Here is a 24,195-nt window from a genome sequence, read left to right as displayed (position 1 = left end):
TTATAGATATTAAGTATTTTGTTAAAATACATTTTTAGTGAGCATATATAGGATGCTTCTTGAATATTATTATTTGGATTTTGATTAGGACAGTGAGCAGTTAATCTGATGAAAGTAGAAATTTAAGTACCCTGAAAAATGAAAATGTTTAATCTAACACATTGAGTAGAATTATCTACTCAAGTGGAAGGCTTTGAGTAAATATAAGTGTAGCTAAATTAGAAACTGACTTATTAATAAGGAAATGATTATATTTACTTAAATGTTTGACATTGTCAAATTAGTGTGGATTTATTTAGTGCTAACTGTGGGTCCAATACAGATTGAAAATAAATATGAAATATGAACCTTTATAAAAGATAGATACTGCTACATATAATATGGTTGAAAGAACTTCATCTTGGGCGTCTTACATACCTAAGATCTAATCCTGGTTTTATTCCCGATTAGCTGTATGACCCTGGGCAGATGTTTTAATCTATTTGAGCTTCAGTTAAATTTAGTAGTTAGAATTTCTCTCAGGGACCTGCTGTCAGTGAAGTCAGGGTAGCAGTACATGAAGCAATCTGAAGTAATATATGCTAATTGTACAAATTTGAGAAGTAGAGAAAAAGCATGTAGATGAAAAAAAAATTGTAATTGTATTGCCCAGACATAATCATTGCTTGTATTTTAGAATATTTCTTCTAGTCTGTTTCTATGCATATGGATACTTTATGAATGCAGTGAAAAAAAGTGTTTTTCCAAACTGGGATCATACGTTATATATTGTTTATTGCTTTACAAAATTCAGCAATATATTATATTGCACAATGCCAAAATTTCCATTTCTTTATTTTTCTGCTGTGTGATTATCTAATGTTTAGTGTTCCTTGGTATTGGATATATTATAATTTAATCAGTTCTCTAGGATCCTTAGATTGTCTCGTTTTTTTAATTTATAAATAATGCTGTTTATGTTTAAATATGTTGTACATATCTCCAAATTATTCTTTTCCATAAGTTACTAGAAATAAAATCCTAGGAAATGGGTATGTGCATTTTTAAGTGTTTTGACAAAAATTGGCTGTCAGAAAACTTGTACTAATTTTTAAAATTTTTTTATTGGAATATAGTTGCTTTACAACGTTGTGTTAGTTTCTGCTATACAGCAAAGTGAATCACCTATACATATACATATATCCCCTCTTTTTTGGATTTCCTTCCCATTTAGGTCACCACAGAGCACTGAGTAGAGTTCCCTGTGCTATACAGTAGGTTCTCATTAGTTATCTATTTTTTACATAGTAGTTTATATATTGTCAATCCCGATCTCCCAATTCATCCCACCCACCACCTTCCCCCTTAGTATCCGTATGTTTGTTCTCTATGTCTGTGTCTCTATTTCTGCTTTGCACATAAGTTCATCTGTATCATTTTTCTAGATTCCACATATAAGCTAATGATGTTTGTTTTTCTCTTTCTGACTTCACTTTGTATGACAGTCTCTAGGTCCATCCATGTCTGTACATATGGCACAATTTTGTTCCTTTTTATGGCTGAGTAATATTCCATTGTATATATGTACCACATCTTTCTTTATCCATTCCTCTGTTGATGGACATTTAGATTGCTTCCATGTCCTGGCTATTGTAAATAGTGTTGCAATGAACACTTGGGTACATGTATCTTTTTGAACTAGTTTTCTCCGTTATATGCCCAGGAGTGGGATTGCTAGATCATATGGCAGTTCTATATTTAGTTTTTAAAGGAACCTCCATATTGTTCTCTGTGGTGGCTGTATCAATTTACATTCCCCCCAACAGTGTAGGAGGGTGCCCTTTTCTCCACACCCTCTCCAGCATTTATTGTTTATAGACTTTTGGATGATGGCTATTCTGACTGGTGTGAGGTAATACCTCATTGTAGTTTTGATTTGCATTTCTCTAATAGTGACATTGAGCATCTTTTCATGTGCTTTTCAGCCATCTGTATATCTTCTTTGGAGAAATATCTATTTAGATCTTCTGCCTGCTTTTTGATTGGGTTTTTTTTTTTGATATTGAGCTGCATGAACTCTTCGTATATTTTGCAGATTAATCCCTTGTCACAACTTGTACTGATATTTACCCTTCTAATGGAGTAAGACAACAACCCATTTCTCTATTGATCACCAACAATTAGTATTATTTATTAATATTTTTTAATCAGAAAATTTGGATAACTAAGGACTTATACATTATACAAAATTCAAAAAGTACTATTACAGTAAGTCTTCTTCCTGTCTTAACTAAGCTGCCTAGTGCTCCTTCCTAGAGTCATTTACTAGACTTCTCATATATCCTTCCAGACATTGTATACCTGTCTTTTTTTTTTTTTTTTTAAACCTTTACCAGTTTGATAGGTTAAAGTAGTTATCTTGCTATTTTGATCTTCGATTATTAGTGCAGGTGAGCATGTTCCACATATTTATTGGCTGTTTGTATTTCTTTTGTGAATTGCCTGTTCATACCCTTTGCCCATTTTAAAATTTAGAATCACCTCTTTCTGATTTTATGAGAGTTCTTTATATAGAATGGATGCAAATCCTTGTCATGTTACAGTTTTCCCTTAGTTTTCTAAATAATTTTTGTTTTACTTTACATTTTGGTGGATATTTTCAGTTTTCACGTGGGAAAATTTATAACTTTTAATTTTTTTACTAATTTATAGTTTCATTTTTATGTTTAATTCTGATCTGTTCAAAATTGATTTTGAATTCTGGTCAGAGATCATTTTATCCAACATGCTTTTTTGGTGTTGGAGTTGTTTTCCTATCCCCATCACACTCTGATAGTTCCCTAGTACCAGACAGCAATCCTAAGGAAGAGCCAGAAAATTGAGAACAGTTTTAGCCAGATTGCATGCTTTGGGTTGGACAGTCCACGGTACTATGGGTGTTGGTGCCATCTAGTGTTGTAGATAGAAAACGATGTCTTTGGAACGCTCTGTAATTGACCATATGGAAATTCAGTTGGGCCGAGAAATTTAGTGAGTTGTGGATATTTGCTTCACACTAACAAATGACTTTGAAAATGACTTTATAAAAGGATTTTGAATTTTGACACATTGTACTGAATCAAACAAATGCTTGAATCATGCTATGATAAACATTATGAAATGACCTTAAATATTCCCCCAAACATGTACTTTAGTGAAAACTTAAAAGTTTTAAAAGATCTGTTCAAAACCCAATGACTATTAAATTTTTAAATTCCAGATTTAAAAATGCTTTGGATCTTTTGGATTATCTGTGTATTTATTTTAGATTATAATATAAGAAATCAACATTTATTTAGTTCTCATTGAATAGTATCAGTTTCTTTCTGTATGATTTTTAGTATGTATTTTTATCAGCTTATATGAAATTGTTTATAGACCTTAAAATGCTCATTATATTTTGGTTATTTTTTAACTTGTCATTCATTTTCTAAACCAAAGTCTTTGTTCATGTCTTAAAGTTCAATTCAGTAGTTAGTGCTGAAGTGCTGTAATTTAGTCCATAGAGGGCATTACATTACAGCATATGGTATTAAACAGCATTATTTAATATCTTTCAGTAATGGGACATATGTTTAGTTTTATACTTTTGTATAGCTCAGAATAATTAAATTTTGAAGTAAGTTTAAAACTTACTGTGTAGCTGTAATTTTTTTTTTTTATTAAAAAGTCCTGTTGTCTATTGCTGGAAAGTAGAAATAATTTTTTTTAGCTATCAAGAATTGTATACAAGCAACCCCCAGTTTAGAGAGTAGCACTTTCAATCCAAATGACCACCTCTTTCTCACCTTATTTGCCTTCATTTCTGAACATTGTAAAGCAAACAAAGCAAAACAAAAACTTGAATTTTTCTGGGGTTCAGAATTAGAGGAAGGAAAGAAATGGAAAAAGAGGAATATCTTGGGAGAGCTGGCCTAGGAGGTCTTAGAGTTTACATATTGTTGCCTATTCCAAAATACAGTCCTCTACTGTTTGAAATACTGCCACTTAGGTACAAGACACACACACACACACACACACACACACACACACGTTTATGAGAGTGTTATAGAGAAAGGAGTTTTTTATTCTTTAGTAGGACTTATTTTAATCATATAATTTTCCTGCTAATGAGGTAAGTGCATGAAGAAAGAGTTTTGATCTGAGATATGAAGAGAAGAGAAATGTAGAGAGTGTAGGTAATTTTAGAGCATGGGTACTGTTTGGAAAGGAGTTAGGGGTGTGTTTGGGGCAGTTTTGGTCATTGGTTTTTGTCATGCTTTGGGGAGATACTGGGTATAAGGACATTGAGGAATGGAAGTTGCCAATCATGAACTCAGAACAGGTGATTTCAAAAGTTCAGTGTAAGGCTGATTTTGAGTTTAGGAAAAGAAGAATTCCCCCCCTCCCTACCCCCATGCACAATATGCAGTAGGACTTAGAGTTCAGACAGCACTTTTATTTGCTTGTATTATAAATAAAGGAATCTTCTGTGCTTCTCTCCTTTGGAAGCCTTTACTTTTAAGGGAAAATAAGTTCCTATCCCAAGTAATCAATGTGGTATATATATCTGCTCTATTTGAAAATTGTCCTTGAAATAATTTTTCATTTTTAAACAAAATGTTAAATATTTGAAGGAAAACAAGTAAGTTTTTAACAGATTTATGTTCTCTATTTGCCTGTTATCTTGGGATTTAATATGGAATAGGACCTGTAATCTACCCATATAACATTTTTTCTCAGCTGGAGGAGAATAGAACTATAATAACAAAGCACAGTAGTGTGTGTGTGTGTGTGTGTGTGTGTGTGTGTGTGTGTGTATGTGTGTGGTGGTGGTGCGGCGCTTCTTTTTAAAGAGGGTATTGGGTTATTGCCTAGAATTAAATGGCTTAATATATGCACTTTCTTAGATATGATTTACAGGCTTTATTTCCTTGTGGTTTTACGGTTAAAATTTTTAGCATAATAATAGTAAATAGCTAGCACTTACACAGGGCCACTTTTTATCAGGCACTGTCCTAAGGCCTTTTGCATACACAAACTCATTTGATCCTCTCATCACAATAAGCCTAGCCCAGTGGCTTTACATTTTTAACAGATTGGTCTCATCAGATTTTCAAATTTAAGCACTTTTTCCTTAGGTTACCAAACTTAAAACAACTCTAGTTTTAAAACTTTCTAAGAAAGAAATGGGCAAAATGTAAATTGATTTATCTTAGTTAGTTTTCCCTGTAAACTTAATAGCCTAAATTGCAAAGATCATAAAAGCTAAAGAATTAGATATTACTATGTAAGGTCTAATTTCAGGGCTCCTATTTTGACTTCTTAATCTGCCAGGGGAGCTATTATGAATGGGTGTTATTATATGTTCTTGCTGTCTCAGATGATTTTTAAAAATTGTTACACCAAGTCAAGTACTGGAAGATGTGAATAAAATGAATGGTAAATACCCTTTGTCTCAAGAAATCTTTTTTCTCCCCCTACTATTAATGTAGTAATCTCTGACTTCAAAACAGTGTTTGGGCGATGTTTTTGAGTGCGTTATTCTAATGCTAAAGTATTTATTGGCCTTTAGTCTTAAGGGATTCATTATTAGAAAATACTATTTTGAAAATATTATGTAGTTAATGAATAGTTTGGGATTTCTAACTATTGCATGAAGAGGCCAGAGATTTTCAGCTATGATATGACTTGGTGACAACTGTTCTCAAATATCACATTATACAAGGGTTCAGTGAATAAAGTTTAAAGTTAAATATTAACTTCTGAGCTGAGAATACTAGACTCTCTTTAAAAATTGCTTTGCTTTATTTATGTTTGGAGTTAGAGAGGCAGAGAGGAAAAGAACTGAGTTCTGGATATTCAGGCCACTTCTGATTTGAAGAATTTTGCAGGGTTTTGCAGCCCACACAGTTTTTTTACAGCAAGTTCCAAAAATTATCATACCTATTTCAGTGTAGCTATAAAAGTCTTCTGAAGTATGTAGTTTCGTACATAGGCTCCATATCTTATAATGCTTCAGCATATCTCACATTTAAAAATATTTTCGCTGATTTGTCATTGTATGTTGCCTTTTCTGCTAAGTCAAATGGTAATATCAGTTAAAACAGTTGTGAGACGTTAGTAAAGATGTAATATTCTGCACTGGAACGAATGCCAGTTTTATAAAGTTGAACAAAAATTTCGGAAATTTCTTATATAGATTTGTTTTTGTTTTATCAATAAAATTTTAGTTTGGTCTTACGTCACTTTCCCAAAGCAAATGTGGTATAATTAGTGCATGAATATTTCTCCTCAAGCAAAGAGTCTATTAATAGTACCTGCAGTGGTGTCTAATAGATATTTATTGAAAGATCGATTTGGAGCAGGTGGTAATTAAGAATAAGTATATATTTGCAAGTCTCTGGATTTCTGTAGTTGCAAAAGAAGGAAAAGATAGCATTACCTTAGAAATACGAGATTGCTGAAATTAAGTAAAAACGTTTTTCTATTTAAGTAACATATTCAGTAAACATTAATAATTTGACTTTGTGATTCTCCTGTCACACCCTCATAAGGGTGCAAAATGCTGATAATTTAAGAGAAAGTAAGAAGAGACTCGCATTTCCCAGGCTTGAAATTTAAGCTGTTACCCTTCTTTGGATCAGTCCATTTTTATCTTATCAGGTAACCATTGATTTTAAAGTTTTAAATGAAGCTGGAAACCAGCAGCATAATTATCAAAAAATAAATAAATAAAAATAAAACAAAATAAGATTTAAAAAAACTGTACATGGCTTTAAGTGCATTTCAAATATATTCAGTGGTTTACTCTGCCAGAAGAACAACCCTCTTTCTTTTCTTTTGGTGGCCTGCCCCTCCCCCTGCAAAAGTAGCTCCATTTGGTGTGAGCAACAAGCAAAAGACTAGAACAATAAACAGATAGAGGAAGGCGGTAGTGCCTGAGTATTAGTAGCCTAGTTACAGATTGCACTGCGTCAGACTGCTCCACACCCAGAAGGCGTCAGGTGACTTCAGTCCTGCTGCAGTTGTGCAGCAGAGGAGACTGCAGATACGGTTGAGGAAACGGATATTTCATGTCTCAGGGGGTAGATTTTTGCAGTTACAGCTTTTCTGTTGGTATGCATAATTGATAATTGCATCTGTAGGGCAGATCGTGACAAGAGATGGACGGTCAGAAGAAAAATTGGAAGGACAAGGGTATATCTGCTTTTTAATCTTTTATTCATTTTTTAATGTGACCAGTAATATATATTTCTATGAATAAGCTTTGCAATTTAGATATATTTTGGATTGAAAATGAAGCCTATGAAGGGTTTAAGAGTAAAGGATTAAAACAGCTATTTCAAATGTGTTTTTGCAGTTCGTTATGTATGAGAAAATGTCACGCTGTTCTGTTTCACTGGCATTTGATTTAGTCTTTGCAGTCCTATCGTTGATTAGGTTCTATTATTTAATCTTGCATGTTGTGAACAATATAGTTTTAACATAATTTCATTTGGTCACTTTGGTGTGATAAATCTACATAGCCATGTTTGTATTCCATAATGACATATTTTCTGTGACTATGTATTTTTTTTTTTTTAATTTGACTTGGTGATAGTTGAAATTCTATCCAAAGGTTTGTAGGTAGCAAGATCCTGTGTTTGCAGTAAGCCTGTTTTCTTCTTTGGAAATATTATTGAACCTTTAAAGTTATTACCAGTCACCTTTTAATTAGATTATAATTTTGTATATCTTAAAATGGTTAAAATGTATACACAGTAGTTTTAAATGTGGGTCCATATTTAAGTCACTAACCTTTGTCCTTGTAATAACCAATCAGTGATCTTGATCCCCTTTCCTCCCCCTTGAAAGCCCAGATCCTTTCAAGTCTCAGTGGATTGGGGTTGTGTAAGAATTTAAGCTTGTAAGTGTAATGAATATTTTTAAAGTATTTTATTATGTAGATGGTTAAATGTGCCATTTTAAGAAAAAGGGAAGGTGGGTGGGCTGTGTATCTGACCTTATAATAAATTGTCTTAAAAATTATTAGAGCTATTTTTTTAACATCTTTATTGGAGTATAATTGCTTTACAATGGTGTGTTAGTTTCTGCTTTATAACAAATTGAATCAGTTATACATATACATATGTTCCCATATTAGAGCTATTTTTAAGTAGTCCAATTAGACATTCCACACAAGCAATTTGTTTTTCTGGCCACATTCAAGTTTTATAATTAAAAAAAATTATTTCTATAGCAGAATTCTTAGCAGGATTGGTGATAATGTTTCTAAAAGCAATATGTGGAGCTAATTACAGGAACCTTTACAACATCCTTTTAAAAATTGGTTCAATAAAGTATTGTGGGGAAAAGGTGAGCTTAAGATTGAGTTCATATTGAGACATTGGAAAGATTTTACAGTTAACACTTAACAGAATATAATATAGCTTTGGATTTTTACCTTTATGGTTTCTTTACATGTGAATGTAATGAACAGAATGATTTTTATTTCTTCATCCTTCTGACCATTAGCATTACAAAGGGAAAGTAAATTGCTATATTAGTTTTTGATAAGTAAAACTGATAGTAGTGATAACAATACAGTAAATCCAGACTTTAAAAATAAGTGAAAAGTCACATCAGGGCCTACTCAGCAACTATTAAGGCTCTGTATTAATAATTTGAGTCTTAGACCATTTAACAGCATCTTAAGTTCTTTATTTGCTAAACTAATTTAGGAATATTTTGAGATTAGAGAAATTAAGATCCAGTATAGTCCATATTATTATACCAGACATTTATTTTGATTATTTTTAGGTACTAAGTATAAAATCAAATTTACTCTTGAATGTCTGTCTCTGGGGAGCCTCATTTTGTATGTAAGTGGAATGGCCTGATATTTTTTTAGTGTTTGGCTTTTTTGCTTGGGAAGACTAACTTTACCTATTGTTCTGATTCATTGCTTAAGTTATATTTTAGTGTTTATCAGCAGCTAATTTTAACGTTGCAGATTAGAGGTTATGATTTAAATGGAAATCCGTGAGAAGCTGAAACTGCCATGGAGTGAGTTTTTCCTCATTTTATGAAAAGTGTGGCGATAGAGGAAAGAATCTAAGCTTTCTAGGTATATTAAAAAGTAAACTTAAGCCCATATATTATTCTACTCTTTTGCCACCCTTGTTCCCTCCTTAAGTCCCATGGTTGAAACACATCCAGTTGGTACATCTGATTATGGTAACATGTAAGGGTATAAAGAAGTGAGAGATACTCTGATTCCGTGTTTTAAAGAGTTTGGTTTTTTTGGTTTTTTTTTTTTTTTTTTTTTAGCTTATTAACTAGTATTTAAGACATTTATCTTGCAGGCTAAGACCAAAATTAATAATTTATATTTTATACATTTTTCATCTTGGATTTTCTATTGTTCTTAGCGGGATACTTACAACAAATGAAATCTATGAAGTACTTGATTATTGGGGTTAAAATGGAAAGCATTGATTAAGACAGTCAGAAGATTTTCAAGAGCTTAAAATAGAAGGAATTGGGTAGGTTTGGGGGTTTGGGTGGGGTGGGAGAATGATTTAACCACTAAACAAGGTGTAATTTAGACAGTGAATAGAGCTTTCTGGGTAGAAGAGAATATTTATAGGATAGTAGTTGAAAGATAAGATTGGTATAAGTAGAGGATGTAGAAGACTTGTAAGATCTAGGTCAGGTTTCCTCAAACTTCCCTGAAGAGGAGAATCACCTAGTGCTTCTTTATTTTTATATGATTCCTGTGACCCTATTCAGATCTACCAAATCAGAATTTATAGGGGAAAGGCATGGCAATATATTAAGCACCTTGACAAAGGGTTATGTTAATATTAGGCAAATGTAGGAAACAGCAACCTAGGTTTTAAAGTTTCTGTTCTCGTATGTTTTGATTTTGGCCAGAGTGAGAACCTTACCGTTTTTGGTCTTCAGTTTCCTCTTCTGCATGATTTCTAGTGTTCCAATTTTGATGTTCTCTGGTTTTATGAAAAGATACCCTGGGTCAGATTGCAGAAGACATTGACTTTTGGATTTTATCATAAAGGAAATAAAGAGCCTTTGGATGTTTTAAAGTAGGGAGTGGTAAAATGACAGCAGTTTTGAAAGACTGTTTTGGGGTGCTATATAAGATAAATTGGAGAAGAACTTAGAGGCAGAACAGGATGACTGTATTTGTGCCCAGATGTGCCTGAACTTGGCCTGAAGTAGGAATGAAAAGGAGGTGACAGGTTTGAGAAACTTAGAAAGGAATACTTGATATTTGACATAGATTTGTGGGACTAGGGTGAGGGAGGGACTCAAAGGACAACATGAAATTTCAGTCAGAGTGCAACCTTGGCAATGCTAGTGCTTTAGTGTCAGTAGAAACAGAGCTAAAGTAGGTAGAAATGATGCAAAGTTCTGTTTTGGAAACTTCATATTTGAAGCTCAGAGAAATGACAGGCTTAATGATGAATGCAGAATTGGGAATTGAATGCAAAGTGAGACAGATGAATACTGTGAGGATATTTGCATAAAAAGAACAAGATTAAGGAAGGAGAGCCTAAAACCTATATTGTGGGGACATGCAGCACAAGGAGGGATCAGGAAGTTATAGTCGGAGCAGTAAAAGCAGCAGGTTAGGGCTGGTTTCCCTGAAATTAGGGAGGGAGAGATTTTTCGAGAGGGAATGGATGGTTAAATACTAGAGAGAAGCCATTTAATGTGAAGATTGAGAAATGATTGTGGACCTTGTTGAATTTTAGGAAAATGTACAACACTACCCATCATTAGTAGTGTTTGGGGGATTTGGCAGTTAACATACTGTAGGTGACCTTTGAGAGGAGTTTGTGTAGGATGGGGACAGAAATGTTTCTAGCATTAAAATTCAGTTTGATTATATGGCAAGACAAAAACTGACTTTGGACCATTTCTGGAGCATACTTCTTGCAGAGGTTCTTGTAGGGCTCCCTTATCTTTACTTTTGCTAAGTCACTTTCATTTTCTTTCAAAGCTTAAGGTTACTGAGTATATGGGTAAAGGTGTACACTCATACTGACATTCAGGTAGAGAGGAGAAGGGGTCTTGGCTGCTTGAAATAAATACCCCTGAGAATCCCCCCCCCCCAAAAAAATCCTGAGAAGGGAACTTGGGTGTTAATCAATTGCGAGACCTATTGATTGGAGGAAGCCTCCTGCTTTTCAGTTCTAAACTTAGTTGAAACCCAGCGTTTAGTCATTTCATTAGATATTTCTTCTAGGTCTTGGTTTAGTAGTGCAACACTGTGTGTGTGTATGTATGTGTGTATGTTGTAGAAGGTCTGTGGAAGAATAAAACTATCACTTCACAGAGTGGTTTTGGTGTGTATTTCTAACGGTGTGTGTATGTGTTGGGGTTACGTATGGTACATTTTGTTCTATAATCATTTTTCTCACACTAAATGGGGAAATACCTTTCATTTAGAAATATTCTACATTGTTTTACTGGGTGTAGTATTCTAAGTATGTACTGTTAATCCCTTATAGTTAAATATTCAAGTTATTCCTAAATTTTTGCAAACATGAAGAATGCTAAAATGAATATAATTGAATATAAATTATTGCTCTTATTCATAATTATTTCCAAATTGCTGGGTTATAGTATTTAGGCTTTTGGTTCATGTTGCAGAACTTCCCTTCAGAAAGATACAAATTATTTTGAGTAATGTATAGGAGTGTCTGTCCTGAAACCTTGGCAAAGATTAAGTACTACATATGCATTTCTGATGGTTTTAACTCTTTATAAGATAGCTATTTTGTCAGTTTTAAGTAAATTACTTGATGAGAACCAGGTTTAAATTGAAAAAGAGTAAATTTGTAATTTTTTTCTCCTATATATGGTTTAAAGCCTTGCATGGATAAGTAGTGGGAGCAATGGAAATATCTTCTCAGTTTTCTTTATTTACCCAAATCTAGTACTCTTAATTCCTCAGAACTTCTAACTGGTTTTTCCACTAAATCCTATATGTTAAGCCAAATTAATCTTCCTAAAGTATGGCTCTAATCATAGCACTTAAGGGGTTTTCCTTTACTTTTCAAATTAAGTTCGTACTATCCTGGACTTTTAAGAGGCATTCCATGGTCTAGTCCTAGCCTTTATAATCCCATCTCCCATTACTCTGTCTCCGGCCACGTTGATGGACTTGCTTCCTAAACATGCCTGTTCTTTGCATTTGCTTGTGTTTTTCTCTCTGTCTAAAATCCCCCTTCCCATTTCATTTTGCCCAAGTCTTGTCAAAAGCCCAATCCTTCCTGAAGTATTCACCTGAAGTATTCACAGGTGGAGGGAATCCAGTATTCCTCAGAACTCCTATCTCTTGGTTTTTCATTTTGTGCCTTCTGTTACAGTTATATATCTATATCTGTATATATTACAGTTATATATAACTAATATATATGTATATAATACATGCAATAATGAAATATATATATAATAAAAAATATATTATATATATATATATATATATATATATATATATATATAAATATTGGCTTTTTTTTCTAGTCTGTAAATTCCTTGAAGGCAGAAGAAACAGTGGTGGCCTTATCACTGGGTCTCCTCATTGACTCCGCACAGCTTTTCAACAAAGTGACAGGATGAGAACTTTGATGTTCAGGCAGGTTTACTCCTGGCCTTGAGTCTTATACATCCATCCTTGGGAATTTTTTAAAATGTTTTTTCAAATGGGAGAAATAAAAAGGATCCCCTACCTTACCCCTTTTTAAAGGAGCAATTAATTAACTTAAGCAACTTTTGTAAATCCAGGATTTTTATATCATACCCACAGGCAAGACATCTTAATAGTCACTTATTCTTGTTTTATGGGTAAGGAAACCAAGAAAACTAAAGAGATTAAATTATTTGTTCAGGACTAGACAGCTAGTGGCATAGGGTCATTATCATGGATAATGCTCATTTATGTCACTGGATGTGTGTTTATGTGTGTATAATGTATATCTATTTAAATCTGCCTCATTGCTTTCAAACTTTTTAATCCAATCACCTTTTAGGCATTTATGTAAGGTATTGCTAGACACTAAAATACTGTTTGTCTCTCCTCGATACCACGATCTTATATTTATTCTATGTAGCTCAAAGCAATTTAAGATTAAAAAATTATTAAATGTTAATGATACTTCTGCAAGTCTATTGTTAAGAGTTGGCAATTGAGACAGATTTAGGAATTACTACTCTCAGATTACAAATTTGCCAAAATTCTGATTTTCCATAAGAATAGCTGTTGCTAGTGTATAGTTGTTGTATATACTCATTTGTGTATTTTTTCCACTTAAATAATCTAAAATTAAAATAGATTATTCTGGTCAGTGATGTGAATACTTTACCTTATTTCATTATCTGTACTATTAGCTATTTATTCATTGAGCATTTATACTGAGTGTGTGCCATAGGTGTGTAAGGTTATAGAAGTATAACTATAACTAGTTTACCTACTAGTGAAGTTGATTCTCTTTTTAAACTAGTAATTTGCTCAGACTTTTCCCCCATTCCAGTTTATTAAGCTTTTCAGGTTTATAGAGTTATGGAACAGTATGTTTTCCATTTAGTTTTTATTAGTAGAAAACAGGATTTTGGCAGCAATTTGCTATTTCTAAGGTTTGGTGCCTATTTCTTGTAATGTGTGTATGCCAACAAGAAGTAAAGTTGGAAGTGGGAAGTTAGAATTATTTTCTGCTGTATTTTTTGTCATCTTCTAATAAAGCTGGAAATGGAATGTGGGATTAAAGGAAGTGTTGAAAACAACATGAACTAATTAATTAAATAAATTGTTGTGGTGGTTATTGAACCTCACTGTTTTCTGTCTCAGAGGAATTTGGATTTTCCTAAGAAGGCAGCAACAATCATAGGTAGTTTTACCTTCCTTCAGTATATTAAGACATTTTCTACTTGAGGATACTTAATCTAAGGGAAACAAGCACTTAAAGTAAGCTCAAATTTCATGGCAAATAACGGAGGGAAAAAGATTTGGTTAAGACTTTATCTTGAAACATAAAACCAACAGTTATGAAAATAAGTTTTAGTTTATTTTTAACAAAGTTTAGGTTGTAATCACAGCTGTGCATAAGTCTTAGAATGAACAGAGATGGATCAAGTTTTTGGGCTTTTTGGTGTGTATTTTTTACTACAAAATTGTTTGGTAGTACAACATGATATTTTTGTGGTTGATTTTCAGTGGATCACATGTAATGTCCTTTTACAAAAATGTTCAAGGGTTTTAATGACTTTCCTCGTGGCTTCTCAATCTTTTGAGGTCAGATATTCTGTTCTGAAGTGCCTATTGGACTGTCAATCTCTTTTGGAGTAATTCTCCAACATCACTCAAAACATTAACCATACAAAATGCTACATTATTAGGAAGATCTGCAGTTTTGTGTTGTGGTTGATTTGTGTTGTCTTATCTATTAATATCTATCTATCTATAGCTATTTACAGTTTTAATTTATTATTTTCAGAGGGACAATTTAGATGGCTTCTAGGAACCACGATTTGCAATTTGAACAGAACATGATTTACTCCTATTACTGAATCTATGTTCCTGGAATTTACTGGTCTGTGTATATAACTCTGCTCATGGTGTTAGTTAATTACTTCTCTCTTCTCAATTATTTAAATTGGGGTTGAAACACTATTTGGAATCCTCAAGTAGGGTAAAAAGCAAACTTGAGTACTGATAAATTCCTTTAAATACAAAATATGTGGTATGATGGAAGGAGTGAGACCTTCACAGTCAGACCTGAATTTCAATCAGTAACCCTGCACAATTTATTTAATAATACTTCTAAGCCTCGGTTGCCTTATGTATAAAGTGCAGATAATAAACACTTTATAGAGTTGTTGTGATTAGTGATAATGTATATAAAGTACTTGCACAGTTCCTTGCTCAGAATAGGGGATTACTAAATTCTTATAGAAAGGGCAAATATAGAATTTATAGTAGTTTTATGTAAAATGTTTCTTCCTTAGGTGTGTGGTTGTTGAAATGGACAACATACTGTAAAGTTGTCAGAAGTAAGACAGGGAAGCTTTAGTGATGAAAGAGACAAGGACCTGAAATTGTATCTTTTAAAAACTCTAGCTACAGGATGAGGAGAGATGGCCAAGAGAGATGCTGGTTTGCCAGGTATTTGGTTGAGATACTTTGTAGCAATACTAGGTATCCTTCAACCTGAAACTTGCTAACTGAAACCAAGTTAGCAGTGCTTTCAGAGAAAGTTGAACTCACCTTTTAAAAAATCAGAGCTTAGTTAAGCATCGTATTTAATATTTGATTGCCCTGCTTCACTTTATCTCTTCAGACATTACTTTTATTTAGTGTGTTTAATTCATCAAGCATTTCCATGTGTGAAATCTCCTTTCATTTTCAACTAACTTGTTAGGTGGCTATCATTTTTCTAATTTTACATGATGGTAACTAGAAGGAAGAAATAGGACTCAAGCTCCTCTTACCGTGTTTGCTGAAAGAGTTAAGCTCCCGCTCTGCACAGATATTTTTGTGGACCTTCACCTGTCATTTTTTAGCCAAGTGATTGGTTATTATATGGAGATAAGATGCTTACTATGTGGTAATAAATGATCAACTCTGAATTCTAGTCACTTTTCCTGGCAATTGGGAAGAATTTGATTTAAGGATTGTGATTTCTAATAAATACATATTTATTAATATAAAGACCATGGTTATGAAAAATAACAACTGAAAATTTAGTATCATTCTAATATTCATATATTTATTTATTAACTTCCTTTTTAACTGCCTTTCTCCCTTTCTCATTCTTCACCTGACTTTATTAGAGAGAACTTAATATTTGCTTTTGCTTAGGAAGTAGGCATTTTACTGCTAGCTGTTCCTTGTTCTCCCAGTATTTTGGGGACCACCTAGTTCAATGTTTTTTTCCACCCAGACAAAAGATTTAAAAACTGAAACCTGACTTCAGGCTGTTCAAGAAAGAGCTATAGTAAGAATTTGATTTGAGGCAAAACGTAATTGGATGGCTCCTGCATGTAAGGCTGGCACTATTTTTAGCTATGACAGATGACAGTTTATGATTACCAGATGTAGGCAACTCGTCTTACTCTGCATTGGGCCAGAAGTGTTTCTTTTGAATAAGAGATGATAGTGTATTGAATTATTTTAAATTAAAATTTTAGTTTGATAAATTGCTACTGCTTAAAGCACTATCAAAATAAAGATTTTTCACATTTTCATTTGGAAAACAAAAGTGGGGAAGCACTGCAGGGAATAAATCACTTTTTTCTAAGTGACAAAAATTTGTTTAAATTGATCAAAATTATTTAATAATCCATAAGCATCCTCCATTGTTGTAAGAGGAAAAAGCATGGTTAGATTAATTTCAGATCTTAAAAAGAATATTTCCTGAACATTTTATTTAAGAATAAAGTTTACGTCACAGTAGATTGCCTTGTATGATTAACACTTCATTCTGCAGTGTAGAAGGAAACTTCAGGAACCATGAAGGTTTAAATTTTCCTTGTACGAGCCCTTTGTCTTAATTTTGGTTTCTCAAGAATAAAGAGGCCATTGAACTCTTCCTTCATAAACAGAACTAACAAAGTGATTACAGAGGAATCCAAAGTTAGCATTTTAGTGACCCTATAGTTCTTATTTAAAGATGTCCTTTATTTTAATTTGAAAATATTATAGTCTTTAATTATTCTTAGGAATAGAAACATTTTAATCTGACCACTATTCAGACAGTGCAGCAAATATTAATGAAGCAGGTAATGAGAATATAAAGATGAAATGCATTTAGCAGCCCTTCAGGGTCTAGTAAGGAGAGACAAGCCTGTAAAACAATATTTACTGTTTTATAAATTATCTGAAAACATTGCTATTTGTTACTTAATAAGTGTGGATATCTGATGGTAGTTTAAATAAAACAAATGTTAAATCCAAAGCACAGAAACATTTTTTGAATAATTAGGATTAGTGCATGCTTTAAACTGGCATTAAGTGTGCATTCATTATAATCAATTAGTAATATTTATTGAAGGTTTAGTTGGTTCAGGCTTTGTGCTCAGCTCTGGAGATGTGGTAGGTAGTAAGATAAAATGCTGTCTTCTGGATCTTACAACCTAGCAGAGAAACATGTTTAAAATGAGTTTTTTTTTTTTAAATTAAGTGTACATACAACTCATTGACTTTTAGTATATTTATGGAATTGTGCAGCCATCACCATCATTTAATTTCAGAACATTTTCATCCCCCCCACCAATAAAAAATCTTAAACCCATCATCAGTCACTCGCCATCTCTCCTCCTCCCAGTTACCGGCAACCACAAATCTACTTTCTGCCTCTGTAGAACTGCCTATTCTAGACACTTCATGTAAACAGAACCATACAACTGTGTAACCTTTTGTGTTTGCCTTCTTTAACTTAGCATAATATTTTCAAGGCTCATCCATGCTGCAGCATGTTATCAGTACTTCATTCCTTTTTATTGCCCAATAATATTCCATTGTATGAATATTTTGTTTATTCATTAGTTGATGGACATTTGGGTTGTTTCCTCTTTGGGTTATTATGAATAATGCTGCTGTGAACATTTGTGTACATAGATTTTTTTCTAATCTTTTGGGTGGAAATTCCTAGGTGTGGAATTGCTGGGTCATATGGTAACTCTCTGTTTAACTTTCTGAGGAATTGCCAAACAGTTTTTCACGGTGGCTGAATTTTACATTCCCATCAGCAATGTAAGAGGATTCCAATCATCATCACTCTTACCAACATTTGTCATTGTCCATCTTTTTTATTTTAGCCATCCTAGTGTGTCTGAAGTGGTATCTGATTGTGGTTTTGGTTTGCATTTCTCTAATGACGATGTGACCATCTTTTCATTGCTTACTGGCGATTTGTATGTATTCTTCGTAGAAATTAATATTCAAATCCTTTGCCCATTTTTAATTGGTTTGTCTTTTTATTGTTGTTGTAAGAAGTTTTTTTAATATATTCTGAATACAAGTCTTTTATCAGATATTTAATTTGTAAATATTTTCTCCCATTCTGTGGTTGAATTTTCACCTTGATAGTGTCCTTTAAAGCACAAAAGTTTTTAATTTATTGAGGTCAATTTATCTGTTTTTTTTTTAACTGCTTCTGCTGTTGGTGACATATGTAAGAAACCATTGCCTAATCCAAAATCATGAAGATTTATACCTATTTTTTTCTCCTAAGTTTTGTACTTTAAACTCGTTAGGTCTTTAATCCATTTTAAGTTAATTTTTGTATATGGTGTAATGTATGGATGCAACTTCAGTCTTTTGAAGTTAGATATCCAGTTGTCCCAGCATCATTTGTTGAAAAAACTATTCTTTTCCCCATTGAATGTCTTGGCATCCTTGTCAAAATCAGTTGACCATAATGTAAATGTAATTTCTGGACTCTTCATTTTATTCCATAATCTAACTGTCCATCCTTCTGCAGCTACCAAACTGATTACTGTAGCTTTGTTGGAAGTTTTGAAAAGGGGAAGTGTGAATTCTCCAACTTTGTTGTTTTTCAGAATTGTTTTTGGCTACTCTGGATCTCTTGCATTTCTATAGGAATTCTGCAACTGGTATGTCAGTTTTTGCTAAAAGGCAGCTAGGATTTTGATAGAAATTGCTCTGTAGATCAATTACCATTTTAATAATAATGCCTTTTAATCTATAAACATGGGATGTCTTTCCATTTATTTGTCTTCTTTAATTTCTTTCAACAATATTTTGTAGTTTCCGATATTTTGTAGTTTTCAGTTTCTGAGTCACTCTTTTTAAACTCTTTTTGATGCTATTGTAAATGGAATTTTCTTAATCCATTTTCAGACCGTTTGTTGCTAGTATAGAAATACAATTGATTTTTGTATATTGATTTTTTTTTTTTTTTTTTTTGTTATCCTACAACCTTTCTGGACTTGTTCATTAGTTCTAGTAGCTTTTTGGTGGATTTCTTAGGATTTTCCACCTACAACATCATGTTATTTGCAAATAGAGATTGTTGAATTTCTTCCTTTACAATCTGCATATCTTTTAATTTTTTTTCTTGACTAATTGCCCTGCCTCCATACTCCCAGGACAGTGTTGAATAGAAGTTGAAAGAGGGGATATCCTACCCTAGTTCTTGGCCTTAGTGGGTGGGAACGCTTTCAGTCTTTCACCATTAAGAATGATGTTAGCTGTGGGTTTTTTGTAGATAACCTTTATCAGCTTGAGGACATTCGTTCCATTCCTATTCCTACTTTGTCAGGTGTTTTTATAATGAAAGGGTCTTGGATTTTGTCAGATGCTTCTTCTGTGTCTAGTTGTGATGGTCAAGTGGGGTTTCGTCCTTGATTCTTTTAATATGGTTATTATTGATTGGTTTTCATACATTGAACCAACCTTGTATCCCTGTGATAAATACCACTTGGCCATGGTGTATAATCCTTTTTATGTGTTGCTAGATTCAGATTGCTAGTACTTTGTTGAGGATTATTTTGTCTGTATTCATAAGGAATCTTGGTCTGTAGTTTTCTTTTCTTGTGATGTCTGCCTGTTATTGAGCAAACATCTAAATTAACTAATGGATATAAATTTCTTGATGGATATTAGAAGCAATAGTATTTCAATATATTTCTCAGAAAGTTTTTTTTTTTTTTTTTTTTTTTTTTGCGGTACGCGGGCCTCTCACTGTTGTGGCCTCTTCAGTTGCGGAGCGCAGGCTCCGGATGCGCAGGCTCAGCGGCCATGGCTCATGGGCCTAGCAGCTCCGCGGCATGTGGGATCTTCCTGGATCGGGGCACAAACCCATGTCCCCTGCATCGGCAGGTGGACTCTCAACCACTGCACCACCAGGGAAGCCCTCAGAAAGGGTTTTAATAAAACTTTGTGACTCCCTCCATTGAGAATCAACAATCCTGGATAAACTTAATCTTCCAAAGTTTTTTCATTTAAACCAATTTAAGGAATCTGAGACCTGAAATATTTGTGAGTGTCAATTAAGGTGGCTAGAAACTAATATTTTTTCATCCTTACAGCTTCACTAGCAATTTCTTAAATTCCTTTACAAAAAAAGATTGAAATCCTTCTATACTTTGCACAATGACTGTGATAACAGTATAGATTGCCTCTCAGACCTTCCTATTCTAGGAAATATTACTTTTGTCTTACATGTGCCTATCGGTACGTAGTTGTCCTGTCTCTCTTGACTCTTTTAACCTTTGTTCCTCCTCTGTGCTTTAAGCCTCCACCAGGGCATCCCTGGGGCTTATTTCCACAAGACTCATGGTATCTGCTTTGAGAACTCTTGTATAGCTATTTACGTATTTTCATACAATATGTATCGACTTGCATACAAGATTTTCAGAGCTCTTCCATTTATTGAAAAGATCTCATTTCTAGGAACCATTTAATAGGTGGAAAGGAAGCAGTAGGTTATGGTTTACTGTACTTTCATGCAGTTAGATTTATATTAGGCTGCAGTCACTGTATACTTTTGGATCATATAGATGACTATTCCCATATCATCAACTTTGGGGAAATTGCCTTTATTATACTCAAAGCATCAGAATTTTAACTATCAGCTGTATGTAAATATTAAGCTAGCAGGGAGGGTATTCTCTTCCCAATAGGAAAGCCTACTGGGAAAACCACACTCTTAATCAGATTCACATGGTTCTTAAAAGATGCTTTCAACAGCTTGATTAATTATAGTTTTCTACTATGGAAACATACAGGTCAAGAATATTGGAATAGAGCTCTTTTCTCCTTTTTGGATTTAACTGTAGGTGAAGTATATATATTAAAATTTACAAGTTCCTTATCAATTAACCTATCTTGTTAATTTTACTTTCTTCTTGGCCTTTATGATTCATCTCACATGTAATAATTATCTGCTTATACTCTGCCTATTCATTATACGTGCAGATGTGTAACATTTTGAAGGACTTTAATGTGCTGAGCCTTTAATTTGGCATCATACATGAGGAGTGTGAGCTTTATCAATAGGAAGCCTGTGTTAAAAAATCATGTTCTACCACTTATTAATTAAATGATTTGGGTCCAGTCATATAAGAGCTGGCTCTCACTTTCTTGTCTGAAAGCCTGTCTCATAGGGTTTTAAAAATTGAAAGAGGTAATGTCTACAGACAGTATTTGGTATAATTTAAGTGCCCAGTAAATGTTGACTCAGGAAATAAAGGGGTATGTGGAGAATGTAGATCAGCAACCTGGAAAACATTTCTCAGGCGTAAAAAGTGTACAGCTTTTCAGTCTTTTTTTGGCACCTCTCATACTGTTGTCATAGTGACATAGTTCATGATCGCTTGAAAAATTATAGGAATATGAATTTGTTGTTTTCCTAAAGCTTTAATAATGTTTGACCAAAAAAGAAAGAGTTTCTAGGAAGGTTCATTTCAAAAAGACTGATATAAATAAAAATATTTAAGCCTCTCTCCCCCCAGTAAATCTAGATCGAGAAAGGAAGCAGATATTTTAAATTTTTATTTGGCACAGATAATACAGCATTAAATCTCACTAATTTGGACGCACTGACTAGGAATTTGAATGCAAGATTGATATGTGTCTTTGTACTAACTGTGAATCATGTTAGTTTCTGTGAGTCTAGAGGAAGTAGAGCCTCATCCAAAGTTATACAACGCAGAGCCAGTACTAGGATGTGGGTCTCTTGAGACCCAGTCACTGATATTTCCTTGCACCATAGCCATCTATATAGAAGTCATAGACTACTTATCAATAGTTCTTATCTAGTCATTGAAGCTGTTCAAACAGTATTTTATTAGGTAATTTGGTTAGACGTTAATATATGTTGTATATGCCTCTAAGTCTAAAGTCATTTATTTCATAATCAGGTTTTACTGACTAGTTTTCTTTTTAGCATCTTTATTGGAGTATAATTGCTTTACAATGGTGTGTTAGTTTCTGCTGTATAACAAAGTGAACCAGCTATACGTATACATATATCCCCATATCCCCTCCCTCTTGCGTCTCCCTCCCACCCTCCCTATCCCACCCCTCTAGGTGGACACAAAGCACGGAGCTGATCTCCCTGTGCTATGCAGCTCCTTCCCACTAGCTATCTGTTTTACATTTGGTAGTGTATATATGTCCATGCCACTCTCTCACTTTGTCCCAGCTTACCCTTCCCCCTCCCCATGTCCTCCAGTCCATTCTCTACGTCTGCTTCTTTATTCCTGTACTGACTAGTTTTTAATGAAGGTAAGGAATAGTGAGGATATCTGCAATTATTTATTTATTTATTTTATTTTTTTGTGTGTGGTACGCGGGCCTCTCACTGCTGTGGCCTCTCCCGTTGCGGAGCACAGGCTCCGGACGCACAGGCTCAGCGGCCATGGCTCATGGGCCCAGCCGCTCCGCGGCATGTGGGATCTTCCCGGACCAGGGCACGAACCTGTGTCCCCTGCATCGGCAGGCTGACTCTCAACCACTGCACCACCAGGGAAGCCCTCTGCATTTATTTTTTTTTATCACTAACAGTGATTTTGAAGGTTAATAAATGTTTTGGAGCACTTTGAGGACCAGACATTTTTTTACAAAGGAGGGTTTTTTTCATATAAAAGTAGGTTTGTGGTGTACCTTACTTGCTCATTCTTCTAGGTTGTCAACTTTTAGGTGCCCTATAATAGTGAAAACGTAGATAAGTTTTAAAATCCTTTTCCACGTGGTTTATAAAGTAACATGTTTGTGACATAACACAGCAATACAGTTTATTTAAAGTTACTTCATAGGTTGACATTTTGTTTTCTTTTTCTCTGTATATATATATATATATTTTTTTTTTTTTTTGCGGGACGCGGGCCTTTCACTGTTGTGGCCTCTCCCGTTGCGGAGCACAGGCTCCGGACGTGCAGTCTCAGCGGCCATGGCTCACGGGCCTAGCCGCTCCGCAGCATGTGGGATCTTCCCGGACCAGGGCACGAACCCGTGTCCCCTGCATCGGCAGGCGGACTCTCAACCCCTGCGCCACCAGGGAAGCCCCAGGTTGAGTTTTTTGAACAGTATCAGCTCAATGAATGTTTGCTGAATGTCAGAAAACTATTAGCATTGCTTTTATTTCTTTATTCAGTGTTTATTATTCATAGTGTAGATACACTATTTCAAGTTCTGGTCCGGTCGCAGTTGTGTTACTATCGTGGTACAGTAGTAGAAACTAGTTGAATCGAACAAAACTGATGTAGATGTTTTCGGCAGAGTTGGAGCGAACTTGAAATAGGGAAAACTTTAATAAATAGTTGAAATCAGAATTTGAAAACAAAGCCGTAAATCATATATAGGATGTTAAATTAATAGCATTCAAATCAAATCCTGTTTAGGAGAATGGAATAAATGTTCCCATAATAAATGTTGTTGAATCCCTGCTATGTGCGACACACTGTGATGGGCATTTAAAATATCTTAATCAGTAATCAAATGATATTTACTATTGGGAATTTAGGGCTTCATAATAATATCTAACATTTTACAGTTCACGTGCATAATTTTTCCCACAAAAGTACCCTTAACAGTAAAGGAAAGTCAAATACCTTCGAGGACCTGGGGATCAAGACCAAAGCAGCCCCCAGAAATGTGATTTTTCTTTGTCACCTCCTTCATCTTAAAAATGAACTAATATTTAAAATTGTACTCGAGAGTATATCCATATTTATTTTACTGTAAGATTTCTCCCCCCACCCTAACTGTCCACAGTCCAGAAAGAGATGAGTTATGTTTAGCCTGTGAATTCAAGAGCCCCTTGGCACACTGCAGAATTCTCCTTGGGTTGTACATAACCTCATCTTGAAACCACAGGTCTCTGGTTATTTGATCCCCACAGTGGCCTGTGTCCATGGGCCAAGAGCAGACTTGCTAGGTTAAGCTTTGTCTGATTCCTTACTATTAATAAACGTTATATAACACTGCAACACATTTTTTCTTTGATACCTAAAGTTTTATGGCATTGCATGTACCTCTTCCTAGAGGGAAATAGCTTTTTGGGTAATCTAAAGGCTGTTTCCCTCTGTTATTTGCTTTGCAGGAAATTTTTGTTTAATGATAGCCAAGTTAGGTTACAATTTTGTTAAGTTTCTCAGAGATCTTTTAAAAGCAGAGCTGTGAAACTCATCTGTGTAGTTTTTAGTGAAGTTTTAGTTTCTTGG

General features: G+C 34.1%; 1 protein-coding gene across 3 annotated transcripts in view; it reads left to right on the top strand.

Moving 5' to 3' along the window:
- RTN4 (reticulon 4) overlaps positions 1–24,195 on the top strand; it is a 68,025-nt gene that overhangs the window by 28,187 nt on the left and 15,643 nt on the right. The gene's annotated exons all lie outside the window — the stretch shown is intronic.

This window comes from Mesoplodon densirostris, chromosome 14 (genome assembly GCF_025265405.1).
Source record: "Mesoplodon densirostris isolate mMesDen1 chromosome 14, mMesDen1 primary haplotype, whole genome shotgun sequence".
Taxonomy (NCBI): domain Eukaryota; kingdom Metazoa; phylum Chordata; class Mammalia; order Artiodactyla; family Ziphiidae; genus Mesoplodon; species Mesoplodon densirostris.
This window is presented reverse-complemented; position numbering and strand designations above follow the sequence as displayed.